General features: G+C 43.8%; 1 long non-coding RNA gene and 1 other non-coding gene across 2 annotated transcripts; one reads left to right on the top strand and one right to left on the bottom strand.

Moving 5' to 3' along the window:
• Window positions 1-805: 805 nt before the first annotated feature.
• On the bottom strand, window positions 806-888 carry trnal-uaa (transfer RNA leucine (anticodon UAA)). The gene has a single exon. It is a non-coding gene; the product is annotated as a tRNA-Leu (tRNA).
• An 11,324-nt stretch (window positions 889-12,212) lies between these two features.
• LOC125728189 (uncharacterized) lies at window positions 12,213-14,411 on the top strand. The gene is made up of 3 exons (XR_007388953.1): window positions 12,213-12,482; window positions 12,619-12,637; window positions 13,211-14,411. It is a non-coding gene; the product is annotated as an uncharacterized LOC125728189 (long non-coding RNA).
• The last annotated feature ends 619 nt before the right edge of the window (window positions 14,412-15,030 follow it).

Raw genomic sequence — 15,030 nt, 5'->3', positions numbered from 1 at the left:
ACCCCTTTATTAGATCGTCCAACACGTCCACATATCGCCGGGTGTTTTTAGCCGTAAAGTACCTGTACATCCTCTCTTTTAACGTTCGATTAAATCTCTCTACGATGGAAGCTTTAAGTTCACTAGCCGTAGTGAAATGGGTGATTTTATGAGTTTTTAAAAGTTTCTGAAAAGTCCCATTTAAAAACTCCTTACCGGCATCCGTCTGTAGCTTGAGGGGGACGCCCCCCTCGGTTAAAATAGAATCAAAGGCCTCCTTTACAGCTTCCCCAGTCTTGTTTCTTATAGCACGCGCGTAGGCTTTTTTAGAAAAAACATCAATCACCGTAAGGAGGTATTTTAACCCCTCGTTGTATTTGGCCAGCCCTTGCATGTCGCATAAATCGGCCTGCCACTGATACATGGCTCTCGGAACAAACACTCTGTTCCTGGGGAAATTCTTTTTAACCGGTTTATGTAAAGTATAACTGTCTTGCATAGACAGCCAGTCTCTGATGTCATCAGCAGCCACTTTTTTCCCCGTATCTTGCTGCACGGCTCTCTGCAGTCTGGAGACACCTCCGTATGACCCCGGTTGGCTGGGGTCATAGTACGAACTGCTCAAGACGCGAGCTGTAGTCTTGGCAACAGACATGCTTTTCACACACTGAGTGGGGGGAGAGCGGGGTGCGGCGTTTTATAGCTGACTGTGGATGGGGGTTGTTAAGAGACTGAGTGAACATCAGTGAAATTTTGTGTGTTTTTTCTACATTTAACCCATATTGTGTAGTTTGTTTTTTAATTATTATTATTTTACAAAAGAGTTTAGCTGGGGTGGGGATCGAACCCACGCGGACATACGTCCATTGGATCTTAAGTCCAACGCCTTAACCACTCGGCCAACCTGCTCAGCATTTTTACCCGTTATTTTACAAAGACTATTACAACGGTATTCAAGTTTTAATTTTTTTTTATTTTTGCAATTAGTGAAAGATATATTTTAAAAAAGCTGGTATACAATTTGTGAAGGTTACATTTTCAAAATGCAGGTATACATTTAGTTACAGCCGTGACAGTTGTTGAGGTAGATTAGCGATGTCACATGCAGTAAAGTGGATATAGTGGCTTTTTCAACGATACATGTATGTAGAGTAGAAAGCATCTGATTAACATCGATAGGCTGCTTATCATGAAATTTAGAGGTGACTACATCTACTATTAAAGCGTAAAATACAAAAATGTGATTACAGTCAAATTCATTGTCAGGAATACAAGATAGACAAGCGCGTATGAGACTTTCGGGGGAATGTCTTTCACCCTCTGACATCAGTTGAGTAAGTAAATCCATCCCCCGCTGATAATTTTCTCCGACTTGAGAAATCTCAAATAACACTCTATGAAAGCAGCAACAAGCATAATCATCCCGACAATCACTTTTATCAATAGCACGCAACAATAGTGGACTAACTTTTTCTAAAAAAACATTTAACATAAACCGCCGTAAGGGTCTGCTGATACCGTTCCCCATCACAAGATGCTTTTTGTTTTAGTCTCGGGCCTCCCAACGAGTCAGAAATTCTTCTTCCAGGATCTGCTTAAACGCTGGGTTCTGTTCAAACAGATCTTGTTCCAGTCGAGTGATTTCCACCATGCCGTTGCGGGCCTCACGCAGATCGTACAGGATAGCTTCCACGGCCCCCTCCAACCTGCCGGCGGCCGCTCGGATGCCCAGGGTCGATAGAACGTGGGTCAAGGCGGGTGTCAGCCGATCGGTCCAGAGGTCACGCAACACAGAGTCAAAGTGTATGTAAAAGTAATTTCTGCCTGGAGGAAACAGACAAGGGTGTTGTCTCTGACTGGGGTGATCCACTTCACAACCGTAGCAGTTTCTCTCTTGATGCTTCCTGATGCAAAAGGCCCACTATCATAGCCTTAATACAAGCCAACATCCCACGGCAGAGAGCCGGTCTGGAGAGAAGCGTGCAGATCTCAGGCGTCGGAGGGTCCTCTCCAGGATCAGAGGCCGGTGATGATGGGGGGGTTGGAAGGAGCTCCCCGGGATCAGAGGTCAGGGTTGCTGCTGGAGCCTCATTGTCCCCGCTTTCACCGTCGCTATAATTTGCTGCTGCTGCTGCTGCTGCCATGATGTTTGTGAAAAGGGGTTGTAACAGAGTCCACTTTATATAGCGACGGTGGGTGAGGGGGTGAGGGGGGTCCTTACGGCGTAGGTTTTGTCATCTCCCCGACTCTCCTTAAACATCGCTTGGTAGTAACCAGACTTTTCTTGAATCATCTGCATCCAAATCACTAACGGTATTCTCAGGCCAAAACAGTCGCATTTAGGCCACTGCCATATATTCACCATTCTCTTGTCCAGCTCCCCGGTCACGTCCCACTTCATAATGGTGGTACGCTGTTTACGAGCATCTCTATAGTGCATCTCCATTCTTCCAGTCTCGACCTCAAGGTCGGGGTCGGTGCTCTCCTCCATCATCGGGGTAACGACAGTCTTCAAGTTTCCCCATTCCGTTTCGGAAAAAGTCACCAGATACGGGTCGTCTTTCGGGGGGTCTGGGCCGTCTCCGGTGACCTGAAAGACGCGCAGTTCCTCCGCAACGTTGTCAAAGAGGCAGACCAGTTTATTCCCGTTGGGCAGCTCCCAGATAGCCCTCGGGTCTTCCGACGGTCGCATCATAGGTACCCGTCTACGTGCCGTATGAATCTTCCTGGGAGCCCCCGGAGGCTGCATAATGGCCTCCTGCTCCTGTTGAGTCTTAGAAGGTGAGGTTGAATCTTTCATTTCGGAAGTCCCAGACATGTCTGTATTTTTTGAAAAGATAGAGTTGGCCCTGCAGCGCGAAGCTCCCTATATTCTACACGGCCTGCTCGTGGGGGCGTGGTACGGATGAAGATGATGCCTCTAGGAGGAGGAAAAGGCCCCCCGCTTGACGTAATACAATTTAATTGTCTCTGTCACCCCATATCTGCACGGTCATGTATGACAAACAAAACTATAAACAGAATTTACTGGCGGGCAAATTGTCAGACTTGATGTATGACCAGGTGGTACGGCCTTGATGATGCTACTCGTGCCTGTGTAAGAAAATTATCTGTAATTTGGGACGTATGTGAAAACAAAACTTTAAACAGAATTTACTGGAGGGCAAAAGTGTCAGACTCGATGTATGGCCCGCGTGGCCGGGTAGGGGGGCGCCTCGATGGCCAGGTGGCACGGCCCTGCAGAATTTACTGGCAGACAAATTGACAGACTCGATGTATGTCTCGACTTATGACCTTTACAAATTGGCGCCATACGCCGATGTGATACAAACGCTCGCGTGAGGAAAAAACACACGGTCAAAACTAGCGCCGAGCGTTTTTATTGGACGATAGACCCTGCACCTCCTCCTCTCATTCTTTGCTCCAACTTTACCATTTTATCCCACAGTCTCTCACAGTTTCTCTCAGACTCGCGCAGCAGCACGCCTCTCAGCTCTCCCGCATCGCTCTCTCCGAGGATTATCCAAAGCCGTGCGGACCTTTCCGCGCTACCGCACCAGTATGTGAATAAGTCCTTTGCTGATTCTCCGAAGCCCGGGGACCTTACCACGCTACCGCACACCGTACGCTCGCGCTCCATCAGGTAACCCAGCCACGCTCACTCCCGCCCGCGCCCCACAAAATAATAATAATAATAACTTATTCAAATAACACACGCTCATAAGCACTCTCATCAATATCATTTTTAAAATAATACACACTCATAAGCACTCTCCTCAATATCATTTTAAAATAATAAACATTTAAAATAAGCATTTAAAATAATAAATAATTAAATCCAAATACCATTGCATCACTAACACAACCAACCCATGCCCCCTAAGCCACAATCATTTAAAATAATAAATAAATAATTAAATACAAATACCATTGCAACAGTTACACAACCAACCCCCGGGGAAGAAGACAAAAAAAAATATTTAAATAAATAATTAAATCCACATGCTATTGCGTCAGTTACACAACCAAGCTCAACCCACTACAACATAAGCTCCGCCCACTGAACTTTTGAACGTGACCTTTGACCTGACCTGTCATTTTGACGAAAGCGGTATTGCATCTCTCTCTCATGTAACCACTAGTCTTAAAATTAATTACATCCAACAGTACATTTTTTAGTGTAGGTAAGTAGATGGATCGATAAAATTAAATAATTATTACAAATCACAAATAACTATTACAGTCATGGCCAAAAATATTGGCACTTGTGTCAAAAAACACACCCCTTCTCCTAGAAAATTGTTGCAATTACAGATGCTTTGCTATTGTCATATTAATTTCTCTTGTTGGCACTTGAAGAAAACAAAAAGAGGAAGAAGGAATAACAGGAATCGGAGACATTCCACGCAAAAGGGCACCTGTCCTTCTCATATTGTCTCAAAAACCCAAAGCCAGTCAGAGTGGTCTGGTGGTGGTTGTACACGCAAATAGGCCATTTGATCCATGCTGATCTTAGTCTTTCTCATGATGGTGGGTAAATCTGGGGTGGCTCTTGTGGTCCTCATATGAGGTCTTTGGTGCACATTAAGTGAAGCAGATACAGGCCACCCATTGTGTACCTCTGTGCCATTTAAATGGGCTTGCAATCTGAAGAGGTCTGAGGGCACAGTGATTTAACACTGGTCCACTTTTTCTTATGGCCTTGAGCCAGGTCATGACAATATCTTGTGTAGCACTAATGACGTAATGGCATCTGCTCATGTTATCTCATAACTTGAAGCTGTTTGTGCAGCACAACCCACACGGCACCAACAAGACATTGAGAACAATCCCAGCAGCCCTCGGCTCTCTTACCCAATGCTGTTATAAGGGGACCAAACTTCTTTAAATTTCGCTTTCACAGTGGCTTTTGAAAAAAATAAGCAAATCAAGCAATGCTATTGAAATTATTAAAACATAGAGATTAACAGTCAGATATGTTTTGTGATTTTAAATGATGAAGTAATATATTGGATATAACATGAATGTATTTCTTATTTCTTTTTTTTTGGGTTTTCTGTGGTGAGAAATGAAAGCTACAGGCATGTAAATATTGCTTCCTGTAGTAACTTGTAAAATGTTCCTCATTGTTAACAATCACATTACATGTGAAGGTGTCAGTCAGTGGAAACGCATAGTGAGGCACGCTGGCCAACCATTGTATTCATTCAGGACCAGCCCATCAAGTAAAGGTTTCAGCACCACGGACAGTGACCTGTGTTAAACTGACCTCAGGTTCCTACATTGGCTCTATGGAATTTTCTGTAAATAATGAAATGCCACTGGCCCCCTACATGCGGAAATGTTTCCCCCTCCCCCAGACTTCTTCAGAGAGCTTTGGAGGACATTGTCTGCACGCTACCAGAGGCAACTAAGAATGTGCTTGAGTTGGGAGGAGGCAGTAGTCCCCATTTTTCCCTCCTGCTGTAGAGGGTCATCGGGAGGAGGTGGGTTTGCTGCTCTCTTTCGTGTCTCCTCAGCAGGTGGCTCTTAGAGATTTGTCTGAGAAAGGTCTGTTCCAGGTTTGTGTTAAAGTGCTGCATTTTCGGGCACTGAGTGGACTGGCAGATTCTAGGTGGTCAGGTTTGTTGAGGCCTGGATCTTCCCCGCAGGGATGTTGGAGGTCCCTGTACAAGCCCCCCATTGAGAAGCACACGGTGGATCTTCAGTGGCAGATTGTACACGGGGCAGTGGCCACAAATATGCTTATTATCGTTCATCATTGTTTGTGTCAGTAACGATAACATAAACACGGGTAGGCACCAGGAGAACATCATTGGCTCTTGCATCGATTACTTTTCCCGTAACACCCTTTAGATTGTTTCCCTGAAGGGCAGCAAACCGACAATTTCGGTGTGATTGAGCTGATCACGTGTGCATGGGGAGGGAATGCGGACCACATGACCTTCCCGGCGAGCTCAGCGCATCCAGCATCGCTTCGCAAATACTGCGATTATTGCTATCGAAAATGCTCAGAGCGCTTTACTTTATTATTCACATTGACAGAAATGTGCTTCATTACTTAAAATCATTACGGTTATAGGGGTTTTATTTGCTAAAACAGGCGCTCCGCCGGCGTAGCCATTTTTAAAGGGGCGTCGGCGTGGGTGCGCATGCGCCAAACGCCGGACTAGCGATCGTCCATTCCGACCCGCGTTGTTCAAACAGGGCAGTCGCATGTGTCGGAGCTCCAGGATCGTTTCGTCCTATTTCTTCTAAAAGTTTGCCGCTTACATGCTTTCTCAAACCTGGTAAATATAACTAAAGTCTTTCGTGTTGGTTAAATGTAATGAGTGATCGCTTCTTTTAAAACGACGGGCTTGTTTGTTGTTTTCGCTTGTTTAAATTTGCTGTTCTGCTGCTTCTTTCGGGCATGTTTGTTTAAATTCACACTGCTTTTCTTTTAAAATAACACTAAGGGTTTTCTTCTTTAACACACTTGGTGCTTTCTTCTTTTAAAACATTTGGGCGCTTTCTTTTAAAATACGCCGCGGCGCTTACTAACAACACAGGGCCGGACGGACGCCCCCTCTGAACGTGTATGCGCTAGCTTGCCATTATCCTGTTCTATGTTTTATTATTATTATTTACCTTAAAAACGTAATTAAAAAAGCACATTAATAAAATACATGTAATGTATTTTTATTCTATTAAAGTTTAATCTCCCAAACCCCCCTATCTGCAACACGTGGCATAAGCATGTATTGATACCATATATGGGCATAAACCCTCGACCAATCAGCATCAAGGATAAGCCACTTCCTCTTATGACGTCAGAAGCGGAGAATTAAGCTCCGCCCAAGGTACCACATAATATTTTTTCACATAAATATATAAAATGTACATATACAGGGGAGAGGGAAAGCCCCCCCCCCCAATCAGGATTACATTTAGTTATATTCTAGCCAGAGAGAAAATGTATAATACTATATTTTTCGTGTTTAATCAGCTCACTGAACACAGGCATTTATTTTTGTCAAACATACAGTACTGTGCAAAAGTCTTAGGCAGTCCAAAGAAATGTTTAAAGCTGTTTATCTGGGTAGCAAGTGTACTTTGGCTTAGAACAAAAAATACAATTTAACATTAGAACGTGTGCAAATTAAGAGTAACACAATAAAAACTAGTAATAATTTCTTCTGTGTTCTAAAAAGTTACTGATATCTAGTTGGATGGCTAGATGAACACCACATCAGTTCCCAAACTTCTCCTCAGGGGCACCTCAGCCGTTCCATGATTTTGCTAAATTTCACCAACAGCTCAATTAAATTATTAAATATATTGGTTAAAAAAGTCAGTGCGAGATTGACTAGCTGTATGAGGTCTGCTAGTGGCCAAGTCAAAAAATACATGGCTGCACTGGACGGTCGCTGCAAATACTAGGATGATTTTAGCAGAGGTTCTGAAATGGCGAAGATGACACACTTTCAGAGTGAAAAGGATTATAAAGGTTAAAAAGCAGAGATTTCACCTTTTTGCCAGGAGAACCAGCAACATGTCACAGTGACACTGAGGAGTCACTATAAACCCAAAACCCTGGATAGAGGGACTGAGTGAATGAGGAGGTGAATCTGTGCAGGGGGGTCAGTCCATCAGAGAAGACTCTGTAGAAGGACAGAGCACCAGCCCCCCAGTCCAGATACACTCCTACTCTGCGGGAGCCTGAGGGCCGTATGGGTATGAGAGTCTCTTTATTATTGTGCCAGACAGAGTAACTGTCAGTATAACAGCACAGAATCCATGACTTGTCATTGTATCCAAGGAGACAGTCCCTCCCTCCTTTCCTCCTGATCCCTTTATAAGTCACTCCTATCCAGGCTTCATATCCATCCCACTCAGCCTCCCAGTAACAGCGGCCAGTCAGACTCTCTCTGCACAGAACTTGGGGGCGGCTGTCAAATCTCTCTGGATGATCAGGATATGGCTGCCGCTCTGCCCCCTCTGTCACCTTCCTGTTCCCCCCTGACAGAGACAGGCGTCTGTTTGCTGTGTTGGGGTCCAGCGTCAGCTGGCAGGAGTCTGTAGGCAGGAGGAAGAATTATTAATCCCATCAGGCCGCCTGTACTTTATGTTTCTGTACGATATAAAAACAGCACAGCTTCCCCTAACGAAGCGGGAACTGAAGCTTATGAAACAGCTCAGGAAATGTCGGAGGGAAGCGAGCTAAACTAACAGCTTAATTAGTGAAATTACGGGGAAGTAAAATTACAAAGCAGCGATATTCATCAGACATATTCATCACAAGCATATTTACCACAAAACGGCACCAGAGATCAATACTAAAGTCAGTGTCTTTCCTTCTAACTGCTAATTCCGGCGAGTGCGGCATGAAAATGGCCATCAATAACAGAATATTTAAGTAATATTATTACATATTTAAAGTGACATTTAATAAAAGTTTGGACCTGGATTCTGATACAAAAGCTGTTTCCGGCGCCGGAGTTGCGCTCCATGAGGATTCAGTATTTACAGCGATTGCTAAAGATGGTCTTTAGTCACAGCAAAGCCGGTCTGAATGCATTTCAAATGCATCGCCTCATTTCCATGAAGCATATGTCATACTGTATCTACTGATCCGGGAGAAACGCTGCAGTGTGGAGCGGGGCGGAATAGGTGCCGCGCAAAGCCGGCAAACTAATGATAATACCGTCTACAAACCATCAAAAAAAGCGGATTAAACTACACAGTGAGACGTGCATCATGAAAAACAGAAAGGTTCTCATTACCTCATTAAACAGAAAAATATTGCTCAGAAAAACGGGATTATTATTTTATTAATTCGAAAAAACAGACTTGATTTTTTTCCCAGATGAATGCAATACGCTTCCATAGCGAACCGCTTACCACGCGCGTGACTCTAGATACGGCGCCGCTACCGCGAGGCGTGAGCCCCGCATCTCGCGCACGCGGCCGCTCTAATCTGTTAACATGGGCGCCGAAATGAAATTTGATATTTTCCACCGCACATGATGCACATCCAGTGTGTCCTGGGCGCTAATTTCTTTTAGCACCGTGGATCAGGAGAACTTTTTAATATTCATGAGTGAAGCCCTACACGATTGGCTGGCTGATTAATATTTATGAGAGGGGCACTACCTCATTGGCCAGTTAACATCGACTTGTGCTGCCTGTTTCTTCTACCTAAAGCAGGGGTGTCCAAATCCAGTCCTGGGGGGCCGGTGCCCTGTGTAGCTCAGCTCTTTCCCTGTTCCACCATAAATAATTCAGCTCAAGAGCTGTGTGGTTATTAGCACAAGGAGATGAATCAGGTGTGTTAAATGAGGGGAAACCCAAAAATGTGCAGGACTCTGGCCCTCCAGGACTGGATTTGGGCTCCCCTGGTTTAAGGCATTCAGTGACCAATCAGTAATATTCTCTCATGAATATTAATGAGTGTTACAGAACCACCCTGTAAAAATGCAAATTCACATTTCGCACATTTGCACGGAAAAGATGGCGGCAGGTGCAGTATTTATCAGAACAGTTTTGGTCACGTTGGAAAAAGGAGTATCTGTCTAACATCGCAACAAGACAGAAATGGCACTCTCCAAGGAGAAACTTGAAGGTTGGAGATGTTGTGATGGAGAAAATGGATGACTTGCCACGCAATGAATGGAGATTAGCACGTGTAATGGACACAACAACTGACAAAGATGGACTTGTAAGAAAGGTAAAGCTTCGTTTTGGAGAAAGGAAGATGGACAAAGGACAATGTTACAGTAAACCTTCTGTAGTGGAACGCCCAGTGCAGAAACTGGTTTTGCTATTGGAGACTGTTTAATTACATTCTGAAGTTTAAGGTTTATTCTGTCATGTAAACTGTGTTTTCATACAATGTAATGTTTACAGGTCAACGGTTACAGGTCATTTCTTCATTAGGAAATCATTATCACTCCGTTTGGTTCCCATTTGAGCTCTAATGATTTGGTGGGAGTTTAAATGACCGTATTAATATTTCGTTTATTCCATTTATTAGTTACAAATGTTATTCCTTGTTTAACTGTATAAGACGAGTGATGCCTTTTATTGTGAAAGAACGGCTTTTATTTTGAAGGAACATAGAACAACAAGCTGCCGTAAACCAGTGTTGCAAACCGCACAGTAGCGGGAAAACTTCATGGAAGTCGAAGCAAGGTGTGTTCCGTGAAAAAGGAATAGTTATATTACGATTCTTTTTTGGTTAATTTCTTAAATACCAGTGATGGTTTTAGCTCCTGGTTGATGAGGAACAAGGTGGGTTTTGAAGGTTGATTTGTAAATGTATATATGTTTAATATTTCTGTTGTAAGGTGTTTTGCCGAGTAAAATGGACTACGTTTTTGCTCACTACAAGGTGCTAAAGAGCACGGATAAATTAAGCGTGTTAAAGGGTTATAATTTACAAGCTGCTTTGTTTTATTTGTCATGTAAGGTCACGGACAATTTGATAATGATTTACTTTAGTTTATTTCGTGATTCAAAGGTGTTTAAAAGCAAGTGTGACGGTGCGTCACGACGTAACGTGGCTGCGTATAGCAGGGCAGTGGAGTTGGCGGGAGAGAGAGGGGGAAAGGAGGTTTTTTTTTGGTTCGTTCGGGTGATGTAGAGTAAGTAGGGAGAATTCCTTAATGTAGTCACACAGGACCAGATTAGTCTGAAGGCAGGTTCGAGCCACGTTGGTGCTCCGGAGAAGGGAAATTGCTGTGTGTTACCAGAACGACAGAGGAGAGCTGCTCCCGGTGCCGCGCAGTGGGAACCGGAGCTTGGAGGAATCGCGGTAGCTTCCCTGCTATACAGAGACGACTCATCAGCTCCAGTACCAAGGACGACGCAGGTGATATTTAATAAAGTTTATTTCGGCGAATGTACATCAGGGTGATCAGCAACTTGGCCAAGAAGTAGAAGACTTCTGCTAACGTGACGGACACTAAGCGGAGTTTTAAAAGATCGCTGCTGCACACCCCATTTTCTGCGCACGCTACCACCTGGCAGGGCAGGCCCGCTATGTTCTAACTGCATGCCCGGATGCCTGATTTCTCTGGCGGTCATTTTTGGAAGTAAATGTACTGAACAGACTTTCGCATGGGAGTGTTGATGTTATCGGACGGATTATTACAATGTGCCGGTGGTATAAAGTGCTAAATGAATAAGGTTCATTTCTGTTATGAGGTTGTTGTGCATGTTTAATATGAATGTGTCCTGTTGTAAGGTTACTACGAACGTGTTATATGAAGGGTAAAAAATATCCCGTCGGAGGTAAACGGGAGTTCTTGCTTGAAGCCTCCACCGTTAGACACTGAGCGCTCAGTAGGGTGACTGGGGCTGGGGTTTCATTAATAGAGGGGAGTCAGGTGGTTGGTGAAACTCAATTTGGTAATTGCAGTCCTTTGTTTTATGTGAGCTTTGGTTCTTTCCATCTAATAATTTAGTAATCTTACAGAGAATAAACTGCCTATGTGTTCAATTTACCCTATCCTGGTGTACAGTGGTTACCCTGCTTCTATTATTTAGGCTCTCTCCGGAGTAGGGGCGTCTCACCTGCTACTGCTGGGTACTTCGGTCGGGGGGTGGGGGTACGGTGTGGGTACTTAAACATCACGCTATCCCCAACAGTACTACACTCCAGGTTGGCACCGTGACGCTGATAGGGAAGTGCTGGAGCCTTAGCCGATCTGCTCACGTAGTGCATGTAGCAGACTAGGGAGGCGATTGGTGAGGGTACAGGGACCTACATCCTGCTGTACCTTCTCCGTTTGGAGGATTGGGCAGCCTAGACCTCTACTACGCAGGCTGTGGCCCAGTCTGTTACATGTTGTTAAAATGGTTTAATTGAATATACGTGTAAAAGATAATCCATGTAGAAAACGTTAACAAAATTAGAACTTAAAGGAAAGAATTCATTTATGTTTTGGAATAAGGAAAGGTGTTAAAGGTAACTTGCTGTCTGAGCTACTAATGGTGATTATTTTCTGTACACTTTATAGCTCTTACGGTGAGTTCACAAGGCAAGGTTAAATAAAGGATTGTGAACCATCAGTTTGAGAGACCATCATTTCAACCGGGGACGCTACATTCTGTACTTTGCCTATTTTGACGCTAGTTTCATCACCTGATTCTACTCATCAACTCTGATCTGAGGAACTTTGTTTCTAGTGTCGACGACATTCCTAGGGTGAGTTACGCCCACTTCCGGTTTTGTTGCTAATATGCTAACATGATTGTAGTTTTTTTTTCGGTACATTGCCTATTTTGACGCTAATTTCTTCACTCGATTCTACTCATCAAGCCGGATCTGAGTAACTTTGTTTCTAATCTCTAGGGTATTCCTAGGCTGTGAGATGCCGACTTCTGGTTTTGATGCTAATATGCTAGCATGATTGTAGTTTTTTGTACATTGCCTGTTTTGATGCTAGTTTTATGTCTTTACTCTACTCATCAACTCTCATCTGAGGAACTTTGTTTCTAGTGTCGACGACATTCCTAGGGTGAGTTACGCCCACTTCCGGTTTTGTTGCTAATATGCTAGCATGATTGTAGTTTTTTTGTGCATTGCCTGTTTTGATGCTAGTTTAATGTCTTTACTCTACTCATCAACTCTCATCTGAGGAACTTTGTTTCTAGTCTCGACGACATTCCTAGGGTGAGTTACGCCCACTTCTGGTTTTGATGCTAATATGCTAACATGATTGTAGTTTTTTCTGTACATAGCCTGTTTTGACGCTAGTTTTATTTCTTTACTCTACTTATTAAGATGGATCTGAGGATCTTTGTTTCTAATCTCTAGGGCATTCCTAGGCTGGTGAGATGCCGACTTCTGGTTGTGATGCTAATATGTTAACATGATTGTAGTTTTTTGTACATTTTGATGCTAGTTTTATGTCTTTTCTCATCATGTCTAATCTGAGGAACTTTGTTTCTAGTCTCTACGAGATTCCTAGGCGGAGATACGCCCACACATCTGGTTTTGATGCTAATATGCTAACATGCTAAGTTTTGAGATTACTCCATATTCTGAATCTGGGTGTTGCTATACGCCTAGATCAAACCTTTCAGCCTGATCTGAGCATGCCAAGGCATTTTACATGCTAACAGGCTAGCATGCTAACTTTTGAAATAATTAAAATGCTTGTAGCTTTTTTATACAGTGCCTATTTTGACGCTAGTTTCATCACCTGATTCTACTCAACTCTGATCTGAGGAACTTTGTTTCTAGTGTCGACGACATTCCTAGGCGGAGATACGCCCACTTCCGGTTATCTCACTGCTGATTTCCTGGAGCTGCTAGATTCCCTCAACCTACAACAACATGTTGATGTCCCCACACATTCCAGGGTTCACACACTTGACTTGGTCATTTCAAACTTCGCCCCCATCAGTAATCTACAGGTATATGATCTTGGTATCTCGGACCATAAAGTAGTGTCAATGGAGCTGGCCTTTCTCTCCGCCCCATATCAAACCAAAACGTCAGATCCATTTCAGAAATCTGAAGACCATCAATGCAGATGCCCTGGCCCTGGACCTTAAATTTCTCTCCTCTGAACCTGTCAGCAGTGCAACAGCAGAGGTGCAACATGCACATCAATTTCTTCAGACAAAATGTTGATAATATCCGTTCATACCTCTCCATCACGAATATCTTGCCTCCTCCAACTGTCGACCTACTACCTGAGAAGGTCCAGCCACTTTGCTCCTTCTCTGCTACCACACGGGAAGAGGTGGAGAACGTCATCAGGAAAATGAAACCATCTACCAGTTCCCTGGACCCTTTCCCTTCAGCCCTGCTAAAGGTCAACATCTCTGCCGTCTCTCCACTCATCACCAGGATCATAAACCAATCCCTCCTGACTGGCCATATTCCTTCTACTTTAAAAACTGCTGTCATCAGACCTCTATTGAAAAAACCCACCATGGACTCTGAAGTTCTCTCTAACTATGGGCCCATCTCCAATCTTCCATGCCTCTCTAAAGTTCTGGAAAAAAAACAGTTGCAGCACAACTTCATGATCACCTCAAACTGAATAACCTGTTTGAAAAATTTCAGTCCGGTTTCCGCCCTGGCCATAGCACAGAAACAGCCCTGGTCAAGGTCACCAATGATCTTCTGATGACTGCAGATACTGGTTCCCCTTCTATACTCATCCTCCTTGACCTGACAGCTGCTTTTGACACAATAGACCATAACATCCTCTTTCACCGCCTGCAATGCACCATGGGACTCTCAGGAACTGTTCATAACTGGTTCACGTCATACCTAACTGGCAGAACCGAACATGTCACCCTTAGCAGCGCAAAATCTCACATCCACAACGTCACCTGTGGTGTCCCACAGGGCTCTGTGCTTGGCCTCACTTGACACCAAGTCAAGTGTGTGACCCCTGGAATGTGTGGGGACATCAACATGTTGTTGTTGTAGGTTGAGGGAATCTAGCAGCTCCAGGAAATCAGCAGTGAGATAACCGGAAGTGGTCTTTACTCTACTCATCAACTCTGATCTGAGGAACTTTGTTTCTAGTGTCGACGACATTCCTAGGGTGAGTTACGCCCACTTCCGGTTTTGTTGCTAATATGCTAACATGATTGTAGTTTTTTTTTCGGTACATTGCCTATTTTGACGCTAATTTCTTCACTCGATTCTACTCATCAAGCCGGATCTGAGTAACTTTGTTTCTAATCTCTAGGGTATTCCTAGGCTGTGAGATGCCGACTTCTGGTTTTGATGCTAATATGCTAGCATGATTGTAGTTTTTTGTACATTGCCTGTTTTGATGCTAGTTTTATGTCTTTACTCTACTTATTAAGATGGATCTGAGGATCTTTGTTTCTAATCTCTAGGGCATTCCTAGGCTGGTGAGATGCCGACTTCTGGTTGTGATGCTAATATGTTAACATGATTGTAGTTTTTTGTACATTTTGATGCTAGTTTTATGTCTTTTCTCATCATGTCTAATCTGAGGAACTTTGTTTCTAGTCTCTACGAGATTCCTAGGCGGAGATACGCCCACACATCTGGTTTTGATGCTAATATGCTAA

This window comes from Brienomyrus brachyistius, unplaced genomic scaffold (assembly GCF_023856365.1).
Source record: "Brienomyrus brachyistius isolate T26 unplaced genomic scaffold, BBRACH_0.4 scaffold189, whole genome shotgun sequence".
NCBI classification, from domain to species: Eukaryota; Metazoa; Chordata; class Actinopteri; order Osteoglossiformes; family Mormyridae; genus Brienomyrus; species Brienomyrus brachyistius.
The sequence above is the reverse complement of the archived record's forward strand: the minus strand, read 5'-3'. Positions and strand labels throughout refer to the sequence as shown.